Source organism: Hyperolius riggenbachi, chromosome 6 (assembly GCF_040937935.1).
Source record: "Hyperolius riggenbachi isolate aHypRig1 chromosome 6, aHypRig1.pri, whole genome shotgun sequence".
Taxonomy (NCBI): domain Eukaryota; kingdom Metazoa; phylum Chordata; class Amphibia; order Anura; family Hyperoliidae; genus Hyperolius; species Hyperolius riggenbachi.
The window spans coordinates 13,404,297-13,430,993 of NC_090651.1; the positions used below are offsets into that span (position 1 = coordinate 13,404,297).

The 26,697-nt window shown below is 45.3% G+C and overlaps 1 long non-coding RNA gene across 2 annotated transcripts in view; it reads right to left on the bottom strand.

The window, feature by feature from the left end:
- Positions 1-26,697, bottom strand: part of LOC137522352 (uncharacterized) — a 136,799-nt gene that overhangs the window by 26,496 nt on the left and 83,606 nt on the right. For both annotated transcript variants that reach the window (XR_011022273.1, XR_011022272.1), the window contains one exon: positions 22,098-22,279. This is a non-coding gene — a long non-coding RNA (uncharacterized lncRNA). The remainder of the gene's footprint in view (positions 1-22,097; positions 22,280-26,697) is intronic.

Sequence of the window (26,697 nt, forward strand, 5' to 3'; positions counted from 1 at the left end):
TTTTGTCCCCAGGGGCGTAACTGGTAGTGTTGAGCCAAAGTTTTCGTACTTTCGTGTTTCCTTAATTACGGACGCGAATTTTGCCGCTACGACACGAATTCGTAACTGTGTAATTGCCATACAAACCGTAATTCAGAATTCCGTAAGCGAAATTTCGGTTTCAGAATTTCGCGTTTCAGCGCAAATTCGTGTTTATCGCAAAATTTCGTAATTTCATGTTTTCCATAGAAACAAAGTTATTTAACTTATTTTGGTTCCTGGACGTAGTTTCTACGTCCAGGAACCATGCGCGCTGCCGCGCGCTCCCGCGGCCGATCGCGCGCGCTTCCGGCCGCGGATTCGGTAGCCAGGGAATCAATGTATCGGGCTACGGTGCCCGATCATTGATCCCTCTCCCCCGCTGAAAAAGCGACAGCTTCTCTCAGAAGCTGCGCCTTTTCTGGCCGTTCCCTTCCCGATGCGTCACTGTAAGCGTATGTTACGCTTAGAGTGATGTCATGTAAACAAAGTCATGGCCGCCATCTTGTGGCCAAATAGTAATACTACACCTGTAAAAAAAAATAATTTTAAATTAACACACATTTACATTATAAATCTATTGTTTACCTCCCACCCTCCCAAAACTACCCAAATAAAATGTTTACAATAAAAAAAAAAAAATTACAATAAAAAAAAAAAACATGTAAATATTTACCTAAGGGTCTAAACTTTTTAAATATCAATGTAAAGATGAAATATTTCTATATTTTTTTTTATTTTAAACTTGTAAATAGTGATAGATGCAAAATGGAAAAAATGCACCTTTATTTCCAAATAAAATATTGTCGCCATACATTGTGATAGGGACATAATTTTAACAGTGTTATAACCGGGACATATGGGCAAATACAATACGTGAGTTTTAATTATGGAGGCATGTATTATTTTAAAACTATAATGGCTGAAATCTGAGAAATAATGAATTTTTTCCGTTTTTTCTTATTCTTCCTGTTAAAATGCATTTACAGTAAAGTGGCTCTTAGCAAAATGTACCCCCCAAAGAAAGCCTAATTGGTGGCGGAAAAAACAAGATATAGATCAGTGCATTGTGATAAGTAGTGATAAAGTTATAGGCTAATGAATGGGAGGTGAACATTTCTCACGTGAAAACGACGGAACCTGAATGGGTTAATTATGAAAATGCACATAATTTTTTTTTCTAATAGTAATTATGCACATTTAGGTAATGACTAAACTCAGGTAAGTCACTCATTGATTGCAATTACTGATAATGCAAAGGCCCCTGCACATGCTGTCGCTTTAAATGTATCAGGAGGCTCTATCTACAGCCACCTCTAAGACAGGTGCTCTTTTTCAAGGTACACTTAGCAGTCATGCATGCTGAGACACTTGGTTTTGGGCCTTGCAACCTCTGATAAAGCAAAGGTACCTGCAAGGGCCGTCGCTTTAAATGTATCAGTGTAACGCTCGGTGAAGCACAGAGAGGTCTGATTACCGGTGAACTGCAGTATCACGGGAAATACAGACGTATACCAGATTATATGTGATCTGCAGTATCACCGATAATCCAATATACTAGCTAACCTCTGGTCACCTGAGTAGAGTGTAGTGATTGGTGCAACAGTAATACAGAGGACAAGCCTCAGTGCAGCAAGGAGAACTGCACAGATTCCTTCCACAGGTCTGAGCTCTCCAAGACGGGAGGAGTCAGACTGACGGTGGGAAGGAAAGTCCGAAAGTGACACTCAGGCGCAAGTGTCACTAACGGGACAGGGAACCGCCTCCAATCGTGAGGTCGGTTCTCGAGGTCGTGCAAGCCAAGTCGTAAACACACAGACAGATAAGGTACAAGATCAGCAGACAAAAGGCAGAGTCAAAGTACAGGCAGGGTTCGGCAACGGGGTATCAGATATATCGGGGTACAAAATCAGGAGGCAGAAACAGAGTCTAGGAGCGAGCCGGGGTTCGGCAACGGAGTATCAGAAATAACGAGGTACAAGATCAGAGTTCAGAAGAGTAGTCAAGGCAGGCAAGAAGTCATAACAGATAATCACAATCAAACTAGTACTTTAAGCTATCAACGGAATCTAGCTTAGTGTAGGATTACAGCTCCAGCTGGTCCCGGCACACTAACGGATCTGACTAACGGATCTGGGTGCTCCCACGTATGTGAACGCAACGCCAGACAAGGAACAAATGAACAGCCAGCAATATATATACCTATGTGCCTTTCGGCACCTCCCTAAGTGCTGGACCAATAGGGAGAGGTGCTGGAGTCAGCTGACCAGCCTGGTCAGTTGACTCCCCTCAGGGAGTCATAAATATGTCTTGAGTGCGCGCGCGCGCGTCACTCTAACTCCTGAGGGACTACGAGTCCCAGCCAGCACAGCCCCGCTCTGCGGAGTCTCCGCAGCGGGGACCTGCGTGCTAACCGCCGCGTCCAACGCGGCGGTTTCACCACGCTCCATACGCTGACGCACGGAGGTAGCCGCCTCATGATGTGAGGAGGCGGCTGCCTCTCCGTGCGAACGCCTGCTGTGCGCGGAAGGAGCCGCCTGCCGCTGGCTCATGGCGGCGGCTCCTTTGCGCTTCCTCACAGTACCCCCCCCCCCCCCCCCGAGGAGTGGACTCCGGACAGCTCCTACCAGGTTTCTCTGGATGTGCAGCATGAAATTCTCTCACTAACTTGTCCGCATGCATGCGGTTCCCCGGTACCCATTGCCTCTCTTCAATGCCGTAACCTTTCCAATGTACGAGATACTGCACCGAGTTCTGTACAGTACGTGAATCTATGATCTTTTCCACCTCATACTCGGGTTGGGCATCGACTAAGACAGGAGGAGGAGGCGTGGGACCCACCTGAACTGCGGGTTTGAGAAGTGATACGTGAAAAGACCTTACTCCGCGCATGCTGGTGGGGAGATCAACGGTGTATGTGACATTGTTGATCTTCCTAGTAACTGGGAATGGACCCACGAACCTGGGACCAAGTTTGTCAGAGGGTTGTTTCAGGGTCAGGTGACGGGTTGATACCCAAACCAAATCTCCTGGTTGGAATTTCCACTCTAACGAGCGTCTCTTGTCAGCCTGGCTTTTCTGACTCTGAAACGCCCTCACAAGGTTGTCCTTTATGGTTCTCCACATGACCCTAAATGTCCTCTGCCAGGCCTCCAAGGCTGGGAACGGACTGGACGCAACCGGCAACGGGGAAAACTTAGGTAACGTCCCGGTAACTATCTGGAACGGACAGAACCCCGAGGAAGAACTCTTTAAGTTATTGTGCGCAAATTCTGCGTAAGGTAAGAATTTAACCCAATCATTCTGCGCTTCAGCCACGTAACATCGTAAGAATTGCTCTAAAGACTGGTTGACCCTCACAGTTTGGCCATTAGTCTGTGGGTGGTAACCCGACGAAAATGACAGTCCCATGCCCATTTGGTGACAGAATGCCCTCCAAAATTTTGAGACAAACTGGACTCCCCGATCGGAAACTATGTCCTCCGGAATGCCATGCAACCGGAAAATATGAGTGATGAACAGGTCGGCCAATTCCTGGGCCGAGGGGAGTCCTTTCAAGGGCACGAAATGGGCCATTTTACTAAAGCGGTCGACAACCACCCAGATGACCGACATGCCCTCCGACCTCGGAAGCTCCCCTACAAAATCCATGGACAAGTGGGTCCATGGCTCACTCGGGGTGGGCAAAGGCTGTAGGGTACCAACAGACGCCAGCCGGGAGGGCTTGCTTTTTGCGCACACCGCACATTCCCTGACAAACTCCTTGCAGTCGGCTGCCAGAGAGGGCCACCACGCACCCCTTGCCACGAGATCTTGCGTCCTAGACGCCCCAGGATGTCCCGCATTCTTGTGTGAGTGAACAAACTCCAAGATCTGGAGCCGAAAGGGCAGCGGGATAAACAAAACCCCCTCAGGTTTCCCTTCTGGGACATCCTGCTGGAAAGGACCCAAAATTTCCTTCCAGTTCTCCCAAGTCTCGGTAGCGGCTAGCACCAACTTCCGTGGAACAATGGTCTCAGGAACAGAGGGCTGTGCGGTCTCTGGTTCAAAACACCTAGAGAGTGCATCTGCCTTGGTATTCTTACTACCAGGAGTGTATGTAATCAAGAATGTGAACCTCGAAAAAAATAACGACCATCGAGCCTGTCGGGGGCTTAATCTTTTAGCCCCCTCGATGTACTCGAGATTCTTGTGGTCGGTATAAACCATGATCGTGTGCTCCGCTCCTTCCAGCCAATGACGCCACTCTTCGAAGGCTAATTTGATGGCAAGGAGCTCCCTATTGCCTATATCATAGTTTTTCTCTGCCGGAGAGAACCTCCGGGAGAAATAGGCACACGGGTGTAACCTCCCCTGAAGACCTGAACGTTGAGACAGCACAGCCCCCACTCCAACTTCTGAGGCGTCTACCTCCACTATAAATGGAAAAGAAGTGTTCACATGCCTTAATATGGGTGCCGAACAGAACAATCTCTTTAGAGTGGTGAATGCCTGTACGGCCTCGGGAGACCAGTGAGTGGTGTCTGCCCCCTTTTTTGTAAGACTGGTGAGGGGTGCAACTACTGTAGAGTACCCCTTAATAAACCTTCTATAGTAGTTTGCAAACCCCAAGAAGCGTTGTAAGGACTTTAACCCCACCGGCTGCGGCCACTCCAAGACCGCGGAGACCTTAGCAGGGTCCATAGACAGGCCCGAGGTAGAGATTATATATCCCAGGAAAGCTACCGACGTGACCTCGAAAATGCATTTTTCCAACTTAGCATATAATAAATTCTGCCTCAGCTTGTTCAATACCCATCTGACATGAGCTCTGTGATCAGAAAGATTGTTAGAAAATATAAGAATGTCGTCAAGGTAAACCAAAACGAACTTCCCCAACACCTCTCTAAAGACCTCATTAATAAGTTCCTGAAAAACGGCCGGGGCATTACATAACCCAAAGGGCATCACCAGGTACTCGTAATGCCCGTCCGGAGTATTGAAGGCCGTTTTCCATTCGTCACCCTTTCTGATCCGTACAAGATTGTATGCCCCCCTTAAATCCAGTTTCGAGAATATCCTAGCCTCCGTGACCTGTGTGAAAAGGTCATCTATTAAGGGCAACGGGTAGCGATTCTTCACTGTGATCTTATTAAGCCCCCGGTAGTCGATACATGGCCGTAAGCCCCCATCTTTTTTCTTAACAAAAAAGAACCCTGCCCCGGCGGGTGACCGAGATGGCCGAATGAAGCCCTTGGCTAGGTTCTCACGAATATATTCTCCCATGGCCACTTTCTCGGGTCCCGACAAATTATACAGATGGCCCCAGGGAGGTACACAACCTGAACGGAGATCGATGGGACAGTCGAATGGCCGATGTGGGGGCAGTTTGTCAGCTGCCTTGGGACAAAATACGTCGGCATATTCAGAGTACTGATCTGGCACACCTCCCACCTGAACCTTGGTTTGCCCCAATGTCAATTTTCCCAAACACTGTTGGAAACAATGCGGTGACCAGGAGGTTAACTGCCCCGTGGCCCAGTCTATTTGCGGCGAATGGGTTTGCAACCACGGCATGCCTAGGAGAATGGTGGAGGTGGACATGTGTAACACAAAAAAAACGTAATAGTTCCCCATGCAGTACCCCTATGGTGACTTTCACCTCTGGAGTCTGTGACAGCGGGCGCTCCCGTTGCAGCGGGGAATCGTCCACTGCCGTGACCTGAATGGGGGGATTTACTGGAATGAGGGGAATACCCAACTCCTGAGCAAATGCAAGATTCATAAAATTAGCCGCTGAGCCGGAATCAATAAATGCTTCAGTGGCTACTGACTTATTCTCCCATGTAATCGTACAGGGGAGAAGCAGTTTTTTCTCCTTAAGGGGTGAAAATTGTGTGCCTAGGGTGTCACCCCCCACTACTCCTAGGCAGACCCGTTTCCCGACCTGTTAGGACAGTTTCGCACCCTATGCCCTGCCTCTGCACAGTATAGGCACAGTTGTTCCGTCATTCTCCTCCTCCGCTCCACCTGGGTCAGTTTTGATCGACCAATTTGCATTGGCTCTGGTGGAGGCAAGGCCGGAGAGGTCGAGACAGGCGGAGTTGTTGTTACTGGAGATGCAACAGCCGGTACTGTATACGAGGTCACCCTGACCCGGTGACTACTCCTAGCCTGCCTCTGATGACGTAGCCTGCGATCTACTCGAATGGCCGACGATATGGCCTCGTCAACTGTCTTGGGCTCGGGCACAGTCAACATTAGATCGGAAACCTCTTCCGACAACCCAGACAGGAAGTAGTCCATGAGTGCAAAATTATCAAATCTCGAGGTGACCGACCACCTACGGAACTCTGCCGCATAATCCTCGACCGACCCTCTGCCTTGTCGTAAGAGTTTGAGCTTCCGCTCCGAAGACGCAGCAAGGTCAGGGTCATCGTAAATTACAGCCATAGCCTTAAAGAGAATCTGTATTGTTAAAATCGCACAAAAGTAAACATACCAGTGCGTTAGGGGACATCTCCTATTCCCCTCTGTCACAATTTCACCGCTCCCCGCCGCATTAAAAGTGGTTAAAAACAGTTTTAAAAAGTTTGTTTATAAACAAACAAAATGGCCACCAAAACAGGAAGTAGGTTGATGTACAGCATGTCCACACATAGAAAATACATCCATACACAAGCAGGCTGTATACAGCCTTCCTTTTGAATCTCAAGAGATCATTTGTGTGTTTCTTTCCCCCCTGAGGGGGGAGTGCATAGCAGAACCACAACACTGAAGAACTTGGCAGCCTTCCAGACACAGGCCGACAAAGTGGAAAGATACATTGATTTATTACAGAGACTGTGATAGTACAAAGTGCTGCAGTAAGCCAGAACACATTAGAATAGCTTTTGGAACTTGTAGGATGATAAAAAACAGGATGAAATTTTTGTTACGGAGTCTCTTTAAAGAATTCCTCCACTGAGGTCAAAGCAGAATCAGTAGGAGGTAGGTTATATGCCCAGGACTGGGAGTCACCAGTCAGCAAAGTCTTAATGAAGATGACCCGTTGGGTCTCAGTCCCCGAGGATCAGGGTCTCAATTCAAAATACGATAGCACTCTACTCCTGAAATTCCGGAAGTCAGACTTGTGGCCGGAAAATTTTTCGGGTACAGGCATACGTATGTCATCACTAGGAGGGGATCGCACTGAATCAACTGACGTCTGGAGGGTTTTCACAGACCCTGATAGGGCATCAATTAAGGCTTTGTGCTGGCCCAGTGCTTGATGGATGTTATCCACCGAAGTGGCAAGCACAGTCAGAGGATCAGTGCGTGATTCCATCGTTTTGTGGTCTGGCGTTCTGTAACGCTCGGTGAAGCACAGAGAGGTCTGATTACCGGTGAACTGCAGTATCACGGGAAATACAGACGTATATCAGATTATATGTGATCTGCAGTATCACCGATAATCCAATATACTAGCTAACCTCTGGTCACCTGAGTAGAGTGTAGTGATTGGTGCAACAGTAATACAGAGGACAAGCCTCAGTGCAGCAAGGAGAACTGCACAGATTCCTTCCACAGGTCTGAGCTCTCCAAGACGGGAGGAGTCAGACTGACTGGTGGGAAGGAAAGTCCGAAAGTGACACTCAGGCGCAAGTGTCACTAACGGGACAGGGAACCGCCTCCAATCGTGAGGTCGGTTCTCGAGGTCGGGCAAGCCAAGTCGTAAACACACAGACAGATAAGGTACAAGATCAGCAGACAAAAGGCAGAGTCAAAGTACAGGCAGGGTTCGGCAACGGGGTATCAGATATATCGGGGTACAAAATCAGGAGGCAGAAACAGAGTCTAGGAGCGAGCCGGGGTTCGGCAACGGAGTATCAGAAATAACGAGGTACAAGATCAGAGTTCAGAAGAGTAGTCAAGGCAGGCAAGAAGTCATAACAGATAATCACAATCAAACTAGTACTTTAAGCTATCAACTGAATCTAGCTTAGTGTAGGATTACAGCTCCAGCTGGTCCCGGCACACTAACGGATCTGACTAACGGATCTGGGTGCTCCCACGTATGTGAACGCAACGCCAGACAAGGAACAAATGAACAGCCAGCAATATATATACCTATGTGCCTTTCGGCACCTCCCTAAGTGCTGGACCAATAGGGAGAGGTGCTGGAGTCAGCTGACCAGCCTGGTCAGCTGACTCCCCTCAGGGAGTCATAAATATGTCTTGAGTGCGCGTGCGCGTCACTCTAACTCCTGAGGGACTACGAGTCCCAGCCAGCACAGCCCCGCTCTGCGGAGTCTCCGCAGCGGGGACCTGCGTGCTAACCGCCGCGTCCAACGCGGCGGTTCCACCACGCTCCATCCGCTGACGCACGGAGGTAGCCGCCTCATGATGTGAGGAGGCGGCTGCCTCTCCGTGCGAACGCCTGCTGTGCGCGGAAGGAGCCGCCTGCCGCTGGCTCATGGCGGCGGCTCCTTTGCGCTTCCTCACAATCAGGAGGCTCTGGACTGGAACACAATTTCGAGAACGGGCAAATTCCCAAAATTCTGATTTGTTTGTGTTACGTAAACGATCGTAATTACGAAAAACGATTGTAATTCCGAAATTCCCATAAACTTGACATTTCTCGTAATTTCGTGAAATTTGCAAAATTTCGACTACGCCTATAATCGTAATTTTGCAAATTATGAGAAATTCCGCATAATCGTAATTAGTTCATTATGCTTATCAAAGGTATGGGGGCCCAGGGTTGTGGGGGACCCCAACCACTAACCTGTCTCTCCCTCTGATACTTCGGATCAGGTGTTTGGTGGCTATACATGTTATGGGTGTGAAGATCCCTGACGGCCATGCTTGTTTTATGACCCTTGTGATTTGGGTCCCCAGGCTGTGAGGGTCACCAGTTGTAGGCAAGGGAAAGGGATGTGAACAGAACACTAAGGGGGGGCCATCAAAGTTTTTCTGGGGAGCCCCAAGATTTATAGTTACACCCCTGTTTGTGATGATAGCAGGTAGAGGATTTATCTGAAGAGAAGTCCATACACGGCCTCCCTTTTGCTTCTTGTACCTTTGTTAGCCACATTGCCTTTGCCGTTATCACATTTACCGTACGTTGTTTACCAGCTCTTTGGTGTGTACCACTGTCTGTACTTATGTACCTATGTTTGTTTCCTACTTTCAATAAATATTAGTATGAATTAATTCATATATAAAGCAAATCTGTGAGGTTTGGGGGGGGGGGGGGAACAGATACTTTCCTCGGGAGGAGGAAGCCTCCCGGTTCTCAATAGGCTTCTCCTGTCTTTCTCCACCAAGTCGGTCACGAGCAGGGAACCTCGAAGTGTTGAAAAGTGGAGCCCGAGTGGGCAGGGCCATGGAGTCGGTACAAAAATCATCCGACTCCTCCGTTTATATGAAACCTCCGACTCCAGGTACCTAAAATTGCTCTGATTCCTCGACTTCACAACCCTATGAGCTATTGTGCAAGCACAAGCTGTCAACAAGAGAGTTTTCAGAGGACACAGCGGAGGAACAGCAAAATGGACCAGGATGGGGGAAGAATCTTATTCAGAGACTTACCTCTCTATTGAGGTAAGCACCCAAATTGGGCACTTTTTTACCTACAGGTTACTTTACAGTGACATAAATAAATTCTCTGAGGCTGGAATCACACTTATGGTGTGTACACACTTGAAAGATTAATGAAAGATCTTAGACCACTTTTATCCCCTTCCATGTAGTATGAGAGCCATACTCTACACAATCTATTCTATGGAGCTGAACTCCCCATCAGATAACAATCTTTGCAAGATGCTGCACACACAGATGCTGTACAGACACAAAAGATCAGTATCTGCAAAAGATCTGTTCCTGCCAAAGATCCGTTCCTGCAAATTGCATTCATAGTCTATGAGATCTGCAGATCCTCATACATCCACCAGGATGGATCTTCAGATCTGCAAATGAATGTCTGTTAAACAAGGTGTGTGTGAGGATCTGCAGATCTCATAGACTATGAATGCATTTTGCAGGAACGCATCTTTTTCCAGGAACAGATCTTTTGCAGATACTGATCTGTTGCATGCGTACAGCATCTGTGTGTGCAGCATCTTGCAAAGATTTTTATCTGATGAGGAGTTCAGCTCCATAGAATAGACTGTGTAGAGTATGGCTCTCATACTACATGGAAGGGGGTAAGATTTCTGTCTGATGGGGAGTGCAGCTCCATAGAATAGACTGTGTAGGTATGGCTCTCATACTACATGGAAGGGGGTAAGATTTCTGTCTGAGGGGGAGTGCAGCTCCATAGAATAGGCTGTGTAGGTGTGGCTCTCATACTACATGGAAGGGGGTAAGATTTCTGTCTGATGGGGAGTGCAGCTCCATAGAATAGACTGTGTAGGTGTGGCTCTCATACTACATGGAAGGGGGTAAGATTTCTGTCTGATGGGGAGTGCAGCTCCATAGAATAGACTGTGTAGGTATGGCTCTCATACTACATGGAAGGGGGTAAGATTTCTGTCTGATGGGGAGTGCAGCTCCATAGAATAGACTGTGTAGGTGTGGCTCTCATACTACATGGAAGGGGGTAAGATTTCTGTCTGATGGGGAGTGCAGCTCCATAGAATAGACTGTGTAGGTGTGGCTCTCATACTACATGGAAGGGGGTAAGATTTCTGTCTGATGGGGAATGCAGCTCCATAGAATAGACTGTGTAGGTATGGCCCTCATACTACATAGAAGAGGGTAAGATTCCTGTCTGATGGGGAGTGCAGCTCCATAGAATAGACTGTGTAGGTGTGGCTCTCATACTACATGGAAGGGGGTAAGATTTCTGTCTGATGGGGAGTTCAGCTCCATAGAATAGACTGTGTAGAGTATGGCTCTCATACTATATGAAAGGGGTAAAATTGGTCTGTGATCTTTCATTAATCTTTCAAGTGTGTACACACCATAAGATGTGTTGTTGCGTTGAGTTGCGCATCAAGCTGAAAAAAGGATGCTGCAATGTGGCTCAACTCAACGTAACCAGCTAAGTGTGAATCCACCTTCAAAGCAAACCTGTGAGGAAGAAAACTTTAAAAGTTAGATACTTATTTAAATAGTGGTAAGGTACCGCCGCTGCTTGGTACCCTCTTCTTCTACCAGCAAGCTGACACTCCTTTCTGCCAGTTTCTGTTAGTAATACTGTGGGGTGGCCGTGTTTTACATTCTCATAAAAACAAATCATGCTGAAATAATGATTTCAGTTAATCTTTGCAATGCATACTGTTGATGGGAAAACTCTGGGTTCTTCTCAGCAAAGTTGGAATTTCACTTCTAATTTTAGAATTCTCCTTGATGAAAAAAGGCCGATATATTTGAGGCTGGCATCTTCCTTTTAACTCGCGACAAGCAAAATACGGCTTTAATTGGCAGCGGCCGAGCCGCATGTTTTGATTGAAGCTTCTGAATTCCGTCTCTCGGCTCATTAGAAATATTTGCAGTCCATAATTTTATCATGGCCGAGTCGAGATGTCATCACGTCAGATATTGGGAATTGCGAGTGAGTATGTGAAATGTCAAAATAAAAATGCTGCGCCGGCTCAGCGAATTTCGTAGCACAGCGGCATTTCATGTCTTGTCTAATGCCAGATGTGTGACGCCAACTCCGTGTTCACACTACACTCATTACGGTAGCGGGCAGAGGGGGCGGGCATGTCAGGTGATATTTTATTAAATTGCACCTGAAGCGAGAAGGATATGGAGGTTGTCATATGTATTTCCTATTAAACAATACTAGAGATGGCCCGAACCTCCAATTTTCGGTTCGCAAACCGGGTTCACGAACTTCTGCGAAAGTTCGGTTCGCGCAAACTTTCACGAACCGCAATAGACTTCAATTGGGGGGGGAGAACGTTGAAAACTAGAAACATTTATGCTGGCCACAAAAGTGATGGAAAAGATGTTTCAAGGGGTCTAACACCTGGAGGGGGGCATGGCGGAGTGGGATAGACGCCAAATGTCCCGGGGAAAAATCTGGATGTGACGCAAAGCAGCGTTTTAAGGGCAGAAATCACATTGAATGATAAAGTACAGGCCTAAAGTGCTTTAAAACATCTTGCATGTGTATACATCAATCAGGGAGTGTAATTAGAGTTCTGCTTCACACTGACACACCAAACTCACCGTGTAACGCACCGCAAACAGCTGTTTGCGTAGTGACAGCCATGCTGGACTGGTGCGCACCATGGCCAGAGTGTAGGCCGTGGTGGTTTTTAAACCCATATGGTCGCCGGGCTGTGGTAGCTCAATGATAGAACAACAGTGACTGTCAGGTAGGTATATGCAGTGATGGGTATTATAATGTGCACCAGTCACACACAGACAGGTACCGAACAGGCACAGTGACACTGAGTGGCTGCGCTCACGTAGGTAGGTGGGTGCACTGAAGTGAACAACAGGTAGTAGGTATATGCAGTGATGGGTATTATAAATGTGCACCTGTCACACACAGACAGGTACCGGACAGGCACAGTGACACTGAGTGCGCTCACGTAGGTAGGTGGGTGCGCAGTGAACATTAGGTAGGTAGGTATATGCAGTGATGGGTATTATAATGTGCACCTGTCACACACAGACAGGTACCGAACATGCACAGTGACACTGTGTGCTCTCACGTAGGTAGTTGGGTGCACTGTGAACAACAGGTAGGTAGGTAGGTATATGCAGTGATGCGTAATACAATGTGCACCTGTTACACACAGACAGGTACCGGACAGGCACAGTAACACTGCGTGCGCTCATGTAGGTAGGTGGGTGCACTGTGAACAACAGGTAGGTAGGTAGGTATATGCAGTGATGGGTATTACAATGTGCACCTGTCACACACACAGGTAGTAGTCACTGAATGTGCTGGGCCTGGCAGTGGCACACACATTAGGAATTACCAAGATTATCTATGCAACACAAGTGTCTGTGGGACACACACACACACAAAAAAATAGATCACAAGAACAAGATTAGCTCTTAAAAGAGCTGTTGAGGGGTGCTTTTTTAGCAATAAGGATCAGCAAGGAGCAAGCTAACAAGCCTACAAGAGCCTAACTAAGCTTTCCCTATATCTCTCTCTGAGTCTGCAGCTCTCCCTTCTCTAATTACTGCAGGCACAGGGGTGAGTGAAAAGCCTGACGCTGCCTGCCTTTTATAAGGGGGAGTGGCTCCAGGATGGAGTGTAGTCTGATTGGCTACAATGTGCCTGCTGACTGTGATGTAGAGGGTCAAATTTGACCCTAATGATGTAGTATAGGAGGCGAATCGAACCGCCATAAAGTTCGCTGAAATTTGCCGGGAACCGTTCGCCAGCGAACCGTTCGGGCCGTCTCTTAACAATACCAGTTGCCTGGCAGTCCTGCTGAACTCTTTGGCTGAATCAAACACTTGAACAGGGCCGGGCTGAGGGGGAGGCTGAGCACAGAGCCCAGAGGGAGCGCCGGTGACTCTCCAAGTGCCCCCCCACCTCGGCCAGCCATATGCAGATTACTGTGGAGCGGAAGCGAGGGTACAACTCACATGTCAGCGCAACTGGGAACTTGAGCGTGTCTTCTTCACGTTGCACAGTTCAGTGTCTCCTCTCTAACGCCCTCTAGAGGTGCATTGCATCACTGGAGGAGTCATAAAAAAGACACGGAATATACCGGGGGCTATCTATACTGGGGGGCTACCTAATTCTGGGGGGTACATCTGGCTATCTATACGGGGGCACATCTGGCTATCTATACTGGGGTGGCTACCTAATCCTAAGGGACACATCTGGCTATCTATGGGGGGGCTACCTAATCCTGAAGGGATATATGGGGGGGTTTACCAAACACTTGGGGGCAGATCTGGCTATCAATACTGGGGGAGGATACCTAATACTGGAGGCAAATCTGACTACCTATATTGGGGGGGAGGGGATCAATGAAAACTCATCTTCACCAAATGCCTTGAAGTCTATGTGGGCATGAGTAAAAATATTTCCACATAGATGAGAAGATGCACAAAATATTATAGACATGCTTAAACACATTTTGCTACAAAAATACACTGAAGTCAGTGGCCATGAGAAAACACATTTTCAAGAAACATCTGATTCTCTGAAAATAGTGCATGCTGCCAAATTTCATAATGTTGCTAAATAATGGTATGTAACCTCCCCCAAGTGATATTTAGCCTAGGCTGCACATTATGCAGTCTTCAATCAGAAGAGTTCCTCTTTAAGGTCCTGTTTTCTTGGTGTCCAATTTCTGGACCACAGAGAAACATATTACCGCCAGCCACAATGCACAGTACCGCCGGTGGCCAGTGAAAATAAGCCATTAGTGTTAAGGAGTACGCACATTTGATCATCATTAGTAAAAAAAATGAGTGCTCCCCGACCATTAGCAACAAGGGAATGACATTGTAGCACATTTTACTTCAGCAACAGCCAGGCCCTGATTTACATCACAGGAGTCTATCAGCAGTGCTGCTCATCCAGATTCCGGATATCCGGGTAACCCGGATATCCGACCATTTTTCAGGTATCCGATTTGGATTCAGATACCGGATTTCTGTAGAAATCCGGATAGCTATCTGCAGATAGTTGGCTGGCAATGCAGGTATCCTGCTGCCTTTGCTACTCCCACCGCCAGAGTGCCACAGGCCACTACTGCTGTGCTGATACCACCTATATTTAACCCAAAACACAATTGCTGCGTAATTTTTTGGGAGGTGTCTGGGCTGAAAACTGCCATGTCCCAGTTCTGTGGTTGGACTTTGGACACGACGTGGGCTGCACGACTGCTGTCTGGAACCTAGTCCTGATGTTAATTGACAGCAATTTTTTTTTTTTTGGGGGGGGGGGTTAATTATAAGGCCACTTCCATTTTTTCTATCCAGATATCCGAATTTGCCCAGATATCCCGGATACTGTAGTTGGATATCCGATTTGGATCTGGATCAGAAAATTTTGAAATCGGATATTCGACCCGGATCGGATATCTGGGTATCCGGATCCGGATCCAATCCGGATTTTGAAAAGGGGTATCCGAGCAGCACTACCTATCAGTACAGATGTCCTGGCACCCTACACTTTGTCCTCTATGAGCCTACAAACACCTCGCTGAACCGCACTGCAAGTGCACTGACTAAAAACCTCTTATGACTAACAAATATAGATAAAAAAAGTTTTTCAATATACCCTTACATTAGCAGCTGCTCCCATCTCATCACAGCTCTCTGTGATGCTGCAAGTATACAGAAAGGGGGAAGCAGAGCCAGAAGGGGGCAGGCTTGGGCTTGAAAAGACATCAGAGAAGACAGACTCAGTTATAATGATTCCTGAGCACAGCCAGACTGAATGCTCAGTCGGGGATTTTATCAGGGCCGATAACAAGCAGGCTGAGCAGTGAAGGATGAAACAGAGAGCAGCGTTGGTGTTTTCTCTAATGTTCCCACTGACATATATATCGTGAAATACATGAGGGTACTTTTTCTCTGGTTCACTTTAAGGAGAATAGTGAGTACAAGTAAAAAAAAAAGAAAAAAAATATCTTGTAGTTTTTGAAAAAGTTGATTTTAAAAGCGCACAGGAAAAATGTTTTTTTTAAACTCAGAAAAATTACAGTTTAAAAAAAAACATTTTTCCATTGCATTTTTATGCAAATCAATTTTCTCAAAAATTTGTCTTTTTGAATTGTTTTTTTTTACTTGTACCCATTATTCTCCTTTGCAACACATATAGCAATTTTGGTGGCAATATCATGTATGGGAGCTGTGCTATTCACCGCTAAAGTCGTATTAATCCATGGAAAACCTCAACGCTAGCATTTGCAATATTTATAGCTAACTTAAGCCACGCCCTCTGTTTTGACAGAATAAAAGCGATCCTTCATGATACTCTTTTAAAATTTGAAAAGATATTGACGCCGTACTTCCCCAACTATTCACACTGGTTACCTCAATATATCACTGTAGTATAGTGACCTTTACGCATCCTGTACCTCTGAACACTAAACGAGGACAGACCGGCTACGTCCTTCTCTCTCTTTCTCTTTCCTACGTCTTTCCTCTTTCTTACCTCTCCTTTTCCTTTCTCTCTCTTGTTTGTACTTGATGTCTTCCCCCCTCCTCTTTCTAGGGATGATCGGAAATGCTAATTTCCGATTCCGCGGTAAATCTGCATTCCGCCATTGCCAATTACCGATTCCGCTTTCCGCTACCAATTTCCGCATTCCGATGCGGAATTTCGTGGAAATTTCGCCCGAATTTAACATAAATGTTCTCAAAAACTATAAGGTCTTTTTTTGAAAACTTTTTTTTGCATCTTGTTCACAAGATTCAGTTTCATAAAGCCTGAAAATTTGGTGTTTCTAGGACTTACAGGGGCTTTGCTATTACCCGCTAAAGTCGGCGGATTTTTACTGTAATGTAAAATGCAAAAAATAGGCATATGCAGATTTTCTGCATTTTACATTACAGTAAAAATCCGCCGACTTTAGCGGTTAATAGCAAAGCCCCCGTAAGACCTAGAAACACCACATTTTCAGGGTTTATTAAACTGAATCTTGTGAACAAGATGCAAAAAAAAAGTTTTCAAAAAGACCTTACAGTTTTTGAGAAAATCGATGTTAAAGTCGGCGGAAATTTCCACGATTTCCAGCGGAAATCCGTCTACCGCACTTGCATTACCGATTTCTGCATTCCGATGCGGAAATGCAATTTCCGATCGGAATTTCAGAAATTGCATTTCCGCGGAATCCGAATGAGCATCCCTACCTCTTTCCCTTCCCTCCAGCCCTACCCCCTTCTCTTCTCCCGCCCTTATCACCCTGACCCTCAGGTGCAAGTAGTCCTGATCAGTTGATCCATTGATACTGCATGATGGATCGTTGTAATACTGTTGACTTTATCTTACAACTGGACCATGTAGGATGTTGGTATATGTTGCCTCGCTGCTACCAACATCCACTCAATATTTATGTGTTTTCCTCTAGTACCACCTTGGGTCGCCACACCAGTATTGTACCTACCTCTCCATGTTATTTGTCTTGTAATATGTTTTATTACTGATATGTTATTGGCTGTTAATTTTCTTTTGAAAAATAATAAAAACTCTTTTGTGGAAAAGTCGTATTAATCATAAGCAGTTGCGAATTCCGATGCGTAATTACACAATTACATCTATGCGAAATTTGTGCCCATCACGAGTCTTTACTGTCATTGGGGCATTTTTTTTAAATGGTTCTCAGCCAACCCATCATTCGTGGTTCTTTTTACGTGACATTGGACATTGGTCTGTACAGAAGTTTAGAGGAGGGTTAGAGACAACTTTATGGAACATTATTCAGCAAGCTGCATTGGGAGCAAAGCGCACAAAACTACCATGCTAAGAGCTTTACCCCCAAAATACAGAATACATGTTTGACCCAAACTCACGTTCGGCTCAGCAAAAGTAAAAATAACTCCACTAGTAAATCTCCCCTAATAAGGCAGAGAAGGAATGGGATGAGAGAACGCTGGAAAAGACGTGAGGAGCGGAGGGTGAAGGGATGGAGCAAAGCGGACACAGAAAGGCAGACAGATTCTTTATGAGGGTCTGAGTCATTTTCTTACAAAAACAAGTCAATGAAGTTCCAAGCAGGTGACTTTTCCAAAATGTGTAAGTGCTTTGTCATATCCTGCCCCTGCCCTGCATTTCCTGTTACACAGAATGTGTGAGGCCACTGTGCAGGTGAACAAATAAGAGTCATCAGCTGTTTCTTGCTTTTGTAGCTTCTTAGCTCCAAGAATAAAGAGGAACTGTAACCAAGGATTGAACTCCTTTCCAATCAGTAGCTGCAGGGCCGGCCCGCTCATGAGGCGGGGTGAAACATTTGCCTCAGGCGGCACATCTGGGGGGGTGGCACCCGCCTGTCTGTGGGGGGTGGGGCGCCCGCCGAGCTGGAGGAGTAGCGGGCAGAAAGGGGGTATTGGGCCTAGCGGTGGGGAGGGGGGTCAGACCCCCCCACCCTCGCCTGGGTCCCCCGATCTGCGCTCCCCTCCAGCTGTAAAAAGTTAAGTACCAGCGACAGCGTATAGATTAAGAGGCAACGGGCGGTGATCACTCACCTTTTCCGCGTTCCAGCGAGCGCTCCACTGACGTCACTTCCTGCAATGCCGCCCACTTACTGGAGCGCAGATCGGGGGACCCCCCTCCCCACCGCTAGTCCCAATACCCCCTTCCTGCCTGCTACCCCTCCAGCTCAGTGGCCCCCCCACACCCGCGGGGGGGGGGGGGTGTTCTGGGGCGGCGATTTTTTTAAATTTTGCCTCAGGCAGCAAAAAGTCTAGGGCTGGCCCTGAGTAGCTGATAACCCCTTTCCCATCAGAGGGGGTCTGTATGGCTGATATTCTGGCATAACCCCTCCCACAGTGTGATTTCATGACTGTGGTCCTGACAGTTTCCTGTCTGTGAGCCTTGTTGCATTGTGGGAAACAACACCTGTTTCCAACTACCAAGCAGCCAGTATCTCCCTCTGTGCATACGTATATCTATTAAAAAAAGAACAACCTTTTAGCCTATTGCATTGTTAGGGGGTTTGGTTGTAGCTAATGGCAGGTGGTGCTGTCTGTTTTTTGTTTTTTTTCATGTCTGCCAGGCCAGTAGTAAATATGATGACATGCAGGCTGATTTTGTATTAAAAAAAATATGAAAAATGTGAACAAATTACATGGCGATTATCAATCATTTCTTGATCTATCTTTTATTTTTAACTTCTCACTTTGCAATGTATTATTTATTTTTTCCTCTTTTTTGCTAAAGTTCTTTTTTTAAACTATCAATAAGCAAGTGTTATAAAATTGCAATGTACTAATTGTATCTAAGTATTATTTAAAAGCTGTGTAAACATGCTCCTACTTTTCATATTAAAATCAGAGCCAAAAGCTGCACTTTGGGAAAAAGAGAGAACACCAAGAGCCCAATATAGTGTAGTATGTACTAGTAATGTATAATTGGAAGAGTAATACTATAAATTTAATACTCACATACCAGGGTTACCAATTAGGCAACCACTGTCAAAGCAGGTGGGGAGATTGTCCTGACCCCATTCAGGATGAAAAAGTCGCTCTCTGTAGTAGAAGAAGGAAGGATACAACCCTCCACCAAGGGTGGACGTGATGTAGATAATAGGATAACAAAGGCGCCAACAGGATAAGAAACACTAAAAGAACTTAAAAACTCATCTTGGTAATAAAGAAGGTAGTGGTGGACTTACCTCCTCCAAACAAAACATGCGACTGTGGATTTTCAGTCAAAACTATTTTATTGGATACTCCAAATAAAGTGCAATGCGTTTCGTGGGGTACAAGCCCGATTCATCGGGCAATAACAGATAGGAGTAAATAGCGTCTGCCAGTATCATCAACGCTGAGCTCCTCTGTGAACAGGCGCTCAGCGTTGATGATACTGGCAGATGCTATTTACTCCTATCTCTTATTGCCTGATGAAGCGAGTTTGTACCCCGCGAAACGCGTTGCATTTTATTTGGAGTATCCAATAAAATAGTTTTGACTGAAAATCCACAGTCATATGTTCTGCTTGAAGGAGGTAAGTCCACCACTGCCTCCTCTATTACCAAGATGGGTTTTTAAGTTCTTTTAGTGTTTTTTTATCCTGTTGGCTCCTCTGTTATCCTATTATCTGCACTTTGGTGTTTAGGTTTTAGCTGCAACAAAAAGTTTTAGTGTGAAAATCCTGCCTTGGTGTCAGGTTTCACAAACAATTAGTACAGAACGTTTACTCTGTGTAGCAGATAAGAGATACATTTTTTTTCTGCTTAAAGGCGCGTACACACGCCATACTTTTTCAAACGACAGGTCCGTTAGACCCTCCCGCAGTGCCGAGTGGATCAGTCAAAACAGTCTTATCAGTCTGCCGACCGCTTGTACTCACGTGCAACTGTCGGCAGAACGACCGCACCGCGGAAGGGTCTGACGGACCCGTCGTTTTAAAAAGTACGGCGTGTGTACGCGCCTTAATGCTGCACAGCAATTCTCCTCAGACACTACAGCTGTCACTGAAAGCCCAACATTTATTTGGACAGCTCATTCAAAGAGAGAAAATCAGCTAGATCTGTCACCTGCAAAAGCTAGAAAGTACACACAGGATTAACAGATGTAGGGAGAGGGATTTCCCCCCCTTCCCCTCATGATTCACTGGTCCGACATCCATCACCACGCCCATCAGGGAAACACGTTTATAGCATGAAAGGAAGAGTCAAGTAGGAAATTGGAATAACATTTACAGTACTTAGGAACACCTAGACAAGCTATTCCTATCCCAGTTTAAAAAACATGTTTACTGATAATTGTGCTTTACAGCCTGTTGCCATAAATGTTTTTTTTAACCAGCCCTTCCTCCAACTAACCTTACTGTGCACACCTTCCCCACCCCTCTCCCCACCACAACCAATCTAAAGGCCCTCCATACTCACCTCCAAAAGTCCTCAACTTCACGACATGGAGCTGAAGCACATGTTTGATGAATGCTTCCCCAAATCCTTCCACAGCTTCTTCCAACTCATTCCAGGAGTACTGGCACGGCTTCAGTATTGATTCAACTTACTGCCATTACTATTACTATACTGCCATGTCACTCACCAAATGGAGGGAGGTCTGTGGTCATAACAGTCATACGTCTCCTCCGAAAGCATCCAAAAGAGGAGGTGAATGCGAAGAGAACCATGTGTCCTTCCACCTGAGGGATGGTCAGTGGAATGCAAATATTTTTGAGTGGATGTAGCATTATGTAAATTCTACATGTAAATGTATACAGCTTGAAAATGGACCAATCAAATTTCACCTTGGTGCGATTCAGTTTGTTAGTTCAAGATGCATACATTTGCATAGTGAATTTGCATAATCCTACATCAGCTCAGAATTATTTGCATGTCATTGTCCACCCCTATCATTGACCATCTATCTCTATGTATGATAATCCAAAGTAACAAAATTCTTAATTATAAAACACAGTTTATCAGCTGTGCACAGGTCTAGTGTCTGTAGAGAGCAGATCAAATAGGTATGTGAACACCAAAAGGACTAAAGTCCTTATTCCACCGATCCTCGTGAACTCAGTCCTTGGTTCCACTTCCTCTATGTCCGTACCTCACGTGGGGGAAAACATAAACATAGTGTGTATCCACAAATAGTAACAATCCCTGTTACTACTTTGCTTAGTGCTTCAGCTCACCACCACCATAAGACTCCAGTGCCAGGTCAGTCTCTCTTGGGTGTCCCCCATCGTCCAGGAGATTCATTGTTCTGGTTCAAAATCTCAGCACTCTTGTATAACCAGCACATGGCATGTTCCAATTACAACTCAAGAGGACTCAACATAGGGCTTGATTCACTATACACATAGCACGCCCCGCTATGCTTTCAGCGCGCAATATGACACGCACAAATGCTTAAAGGTTTGCGCTCGCGTGCTAACAAATATCTTCGCATGTTAACTGCCGCTTTAACATGTGAAGACCTCTGTTAACACGCGAGCGCAAAACTTTTCATGCGTAAACATGCGTGCGCGTCACATTGCGCGCTAAACGCATAGCTATGTGTTAGCACAGTATAGTGAATCAAGCCCATAGTGAGGTGCATTTTAATATCTAGTGAAAACTAAATAATGAGGGGGGGAATTGAGCTTAGGATGGGACTCCATGGTATTTTTAACGATACCGTCCGCAGACAGATGTAGGGCTTGGTCTTCAGCACCCACAAGTTGGCTTGAAGTTGTCCTCACACCTGTAGAACTTTGCCATCTACTGGTCCACAGAAAATAACATTAAAGAGTCAGGAGAGGAGAACACCTCTGAGAAAATGGGCATCTCGTGTGTCCACGATCTCCATATCACAAGCCGTCTGGGATCTCCTAAATATCACACCTGGAGAACATTCTTAAGCCTCCTTTGGTGATTTGCATTTTTCTGCTCATTTCACACTTTTGTATATTTTTCCACCGAAGCTGAAGGATGAAGGAGCTTCTGTTTCAGATGGTCCACTTTGCAAACAGGTTTAATGGATTAGCTAAGACGATGTGAAAAATGGGGCACCTGATTTATTACCTGCAATCCCTCGTTTCTGCGGAGCGCAGCAATTCTCATCAAACACAGAAGTTTCAGTGCTGTCTAAAGCCTGCCTGGAATAAGCGGCGTGTTGTGTTCTTAGTTGTGCCCCGAAGGCATGACCAGTGCGCCCTTCTCGGCTGCTCTACCCAAGCAGCTTAAACAGGAAGTTTAATTTTCGACTATAAAAGAGGGAGAGAGAGAAAGAGAAGGGGAGAGAGAGAAAATGGTACTTAATTATCTGGCTGTGAAACAGCAGTGCTCTTTCTTAATTTTAGTAGCTAATAAAATTCTGTTCCTCCATTTAATGTCCTGTGCTTCGAAGGCAATCCAAGTTTGGCTATTTGAATAGAATATTTTATGAACTGTTATACACTGCACTATGGGTTTTTTTTAGAGCGGGGCTAGGACATATTTTGCCGAAGATTTACGGGTGTTTTTATTTAAAACAATATATTAAAGAGGGAAGAGGACGTAATTCCCTGCAAATTTTAAGCATTAAAACAAAACTGTCGTAGGCCGGAATGCCTAATTTAGCATTTTCTACCACTCTCAAATATCCAATAAAGAAAAGAAAAAAAAGAATATATAAATATATATATATATATATATATATATATACACAGTGTATACTTTAACTGTCTTCAACAGCTTCATGCACTTGGATCGTTACTTTGCCATGTCTGCAGCCAAAACGCAAATTACGTTTTCAGACCTCTTGCACTTTAAAGGTTGTATGGAAAGGAAACAGAGTTGGTTTTAGTGCCTGGACAGGAAGTGTGTTGTGTCCAGTGAGAGTGTTTCTCTATCTATATTACTATTTAATATACATACACTCAGGGCCGGTTTAAGCAACAATGGGGCCCCAGGGCAAAATAAACCTGGGGGGCCCCCCCAACATATACCCCGGAACAAAAATCGGCATTAGGGGACCTTTTTTGCAGCTGGTATAGTCAGGGTGTGAAGTCCCAATCGGTCGGAGCTCCACATTCTGGCTATCCCAGCCTGCATGGGGGACAAGGGGTTAAAAAGTTTCAGGAGGGGGGACCCCACATAATTTTTTTTTTTTTTAATTCCCACACTCTAAACATTAAAAAAATTGGAAAATAGAAAAAATGCCAGGGATCTTCATACAGCCATATTGCGGCTGTATAGCGATCCCTGGCCAAAGCGCTGCGGCTGCGTATAGACCCCCTGGAAACTCCGTCGGGAAATTTATTGCGCTTTCGTTTGATGCATGTAAAATTACACTACTGTTAGGTTTGCTACTAAAAGTGACATTTACCGCATTTAAAAGTATACTTTTTTCCTTCAAAACTTTAAAATCGATTTTCTCAAAAACTATAAGGTCTTTTTGAAAAATGTTTTTTTTCCTCTTATTCCTAATGATCTCCTTAACATATCCTGCAAATTTAGGGTTTCTAGCATTTAAAGAGAATCTGTATTGTTAAAATCACACAAAAGTAAACATACCAGTGCGTTAGGGGACATCTCCTATTACCCTCTGTCACAATTTCGCCGCTCCCCGCCGCATTAAAAGTGGTTAAAAACAGTTTTAAAAAGTTTGTTTATAAACAAACAAAATGGCTACCAAAACAGGAAGTAGGTTGATGTACAGTATGTCCACACATAGAAAATACATCCAAACACAAGCTGGCTGTATACAGCCTTCCATTTGAATCTCAAGAGATCATTTGTGTGTTTCTTTCCCCCTGCATCTCTCATGCACTAAAGTTTCAGGCTGCTCTTTTCTTCCTGCAAACAGCTTTGCCCTCGTCTGTAATTCCTCACTATGTAAAAGTCCAGCCAAATCAGAGGACGATTTATCCAGCTTGTAAAAGATAAGAGAGAAGAGAGAAGCTGCTCTAATCTAAATAACACACAGGCAGTGTGCATAGAGGGGCCTGGAAGGGGGAGTTCATAGCAGAACCACAACACTGAAGAACTTGGCAGCCTTCCAGACACAGGCTGACAAGTCTGACAAGAGAGAGATAAGTTGATTTATTACAGAGACTGTGATAGTAGAAAGTGCTGCAGTTAGCCAGAACACATTAGAATAGCTTTTGGAACTTGTAGGATGATAAAAAACAGGATGCAATTTTTGTTACGGAGTCTCTTTAAGGTGGATTTGCTATCAACCATTAAAGTCGGCAGGTTTTTAAATGTGTATTTTTTTTCCTTTGAAACTTTAAAATCGATTTTCTCAAAAACTATAAGGCCGATTTGAAAAAAAAAAATTTCCTCTTGTAGCCACTTGGGGCCCCTACAAGCTCTGGGGCCCTGGGGCAGCTGCCTCCTCTGCCTCTATGGTAGCACCGGCCCTGCATACACTAACCGAAGGTAAGTACCAGGGGAACATACACAATACACACTTGTCATTAGGACATGCCCTATAGGTACAGGGTCAGGTATGATACACCTGATATTTATTATAATAAAAAATATTGGTAAAAAACACCAATGTGTCCTGGTGTTTAGTACAGAGACACTCGAAGGTTATAATAGTACTATGCTGTGGGGGTCCTGGCTGATCCCCCTCCACTGCAAAGGTATGTCAGTGGGGTGTAGCTATCCCACAGCAACGGTACTAGGTGTCCTGTATCGGGTGGTATGGACCCAAGTGTGATCGCAGGTGTGGTAAGATAAACCACCTCAGCAAAGCACCTAAAAAATTACAAAATGCCCCCCATATCTGCTAGCCCCAGTCAGAGCTCAGACTGGGGCTAGCAGATATGGGGGGCATTTTGTAATTTTTGGGTGATGTGTATTCTGTATAGCACTTTGTATTATATGTATAGCACCTCTGAAGAAGCCATGTTTAGGTGAAATGTGATCTCATTAGGTTTAATATGTACAGCACTATGCACGTTTGAGCACCATTGTAATCTAGCCCCCCCCCCCCCCCCCCCGTGTGGGGTGTGTATAGGACTCCGACAGTTTGAGGTGCTTTGCTGAGGTGGTTTATCTTACCACACCTGCGATCACACTTGGGTCCATACCACCCGATACAGGACACCTAGTACCGTTGCTGTGGGATAGCTACACCCCACTGACATACCTTTGCAGTGGAGGGGGATCAGCCAGGACCCCCACAGCATAGTACTATTATAACCTTCGAGTGTCTCTGTACTAAACACCAGGACACATTGGTGTTTTTTACCAATATTTTTTATTATAATAAATATCAGGTGTATCATACCTGACCCTGTACCTATAGGGCATGTCCTAGTGACAAGTGTGTATTGTCTATATTACTATTTCCAAATTTCCAGGTGCACATTTTAGAAGAACATCGAACATTGAACCATTGACATCTCATTCAGTGCCATGAAAGAGTTATATTGTCATTAGTGGTTGCACAGGCCAGTTTTGGGCAGAAGACGGCCAAACTACCACACTGTTTTTGAGAAGGCGTTGAAGCTCCTAAAAGAAACTAACCTAAACTTGGGGAAAACATACACACTTACGTAAAGTCATTGTATTTTGTAGCTGGAATGCAACCCCGAATCCTATAACTGCCAGACAAGAGTGCTCACCACCACTTAGCACATTGTGGTGTTCGTGTCTTCATCCTATAGGTGTCACCATTATATTATCTACAAGGTAATGCATATCAGGAGCTCTTCAGCTAAAGTCCGCCTGCAGGACTCTTACTAATAAACCACTGTTTAGTATGGACACACTCGTCCATGGCTATGCTTGCACACTGACGAAACAAATTTCATCCTCTGGGTCGAAAGTGTTTAGAAGGATCAAGCACTGGAATGGCAAGGTCTATGGGAAAGGGTACCTATTGTGTAGATAGTGATCTATCGGTAGATCGTAAAGGTCTTCTGGTTAGGTCCAACACCTCCCAACTGAGTGATGTGCATGTGCTGTAGTAGATTCTACCAGATCGATCAATTTCATAGTTACATAGTTACATAGTTATTTGGGTTGAAAAAAGACATACGTCCATTGAGTTCAACCAGAGAACAAAGTACAACACCAGCCTGCTCCCTCACATCCCTGTTCATCCAGAGGAAGGCAGAAAAAAAGGGAAAAAATTCCTTCCCGACTCCAGAATGGCAATCAAATAAAATCCCTGGATCAACATCATTAGGCATTACCTAGCAATTGTAGCCATGGATGTCTTTCAACGCAAGGAAAGCATCTAAGCCCCCTTTAAATGCAGGTATAGAGTTTGCCATAACTACTTCCTGTGGCAATGCATTCCACATGTTAATCACTCTTACTGTAAAATACCCTTTCCTAAATAAATGGCTAAAACGTTTTTCCTCCATGTGCAGATCATGTCCTCTAGTCCTTTGAGAAGGCCTAGGGACAAAAAGCTCATCCGCCATTGCCCTCTGATGTATTTATACATGTTAATTGTTAATTAGATCCCCTCTGAGGCTTCTTTTCTCTAGACTAAATAAACCCAGTTTATCTAACCTTGGTAAGGTTTGAAATTTGAAATTTTGTAAGTTGTGGTATAGCTGAAAAGGTGTGAACACCTCTAGTGTATGGTATGGTGTATGAAGATATGGGAAGCCCCTGGACTGTCCAGAGGCTTCCAGCTACCAGAGCCTTAGCTAAGGTTTTCAGAGCTCAGGGTCAA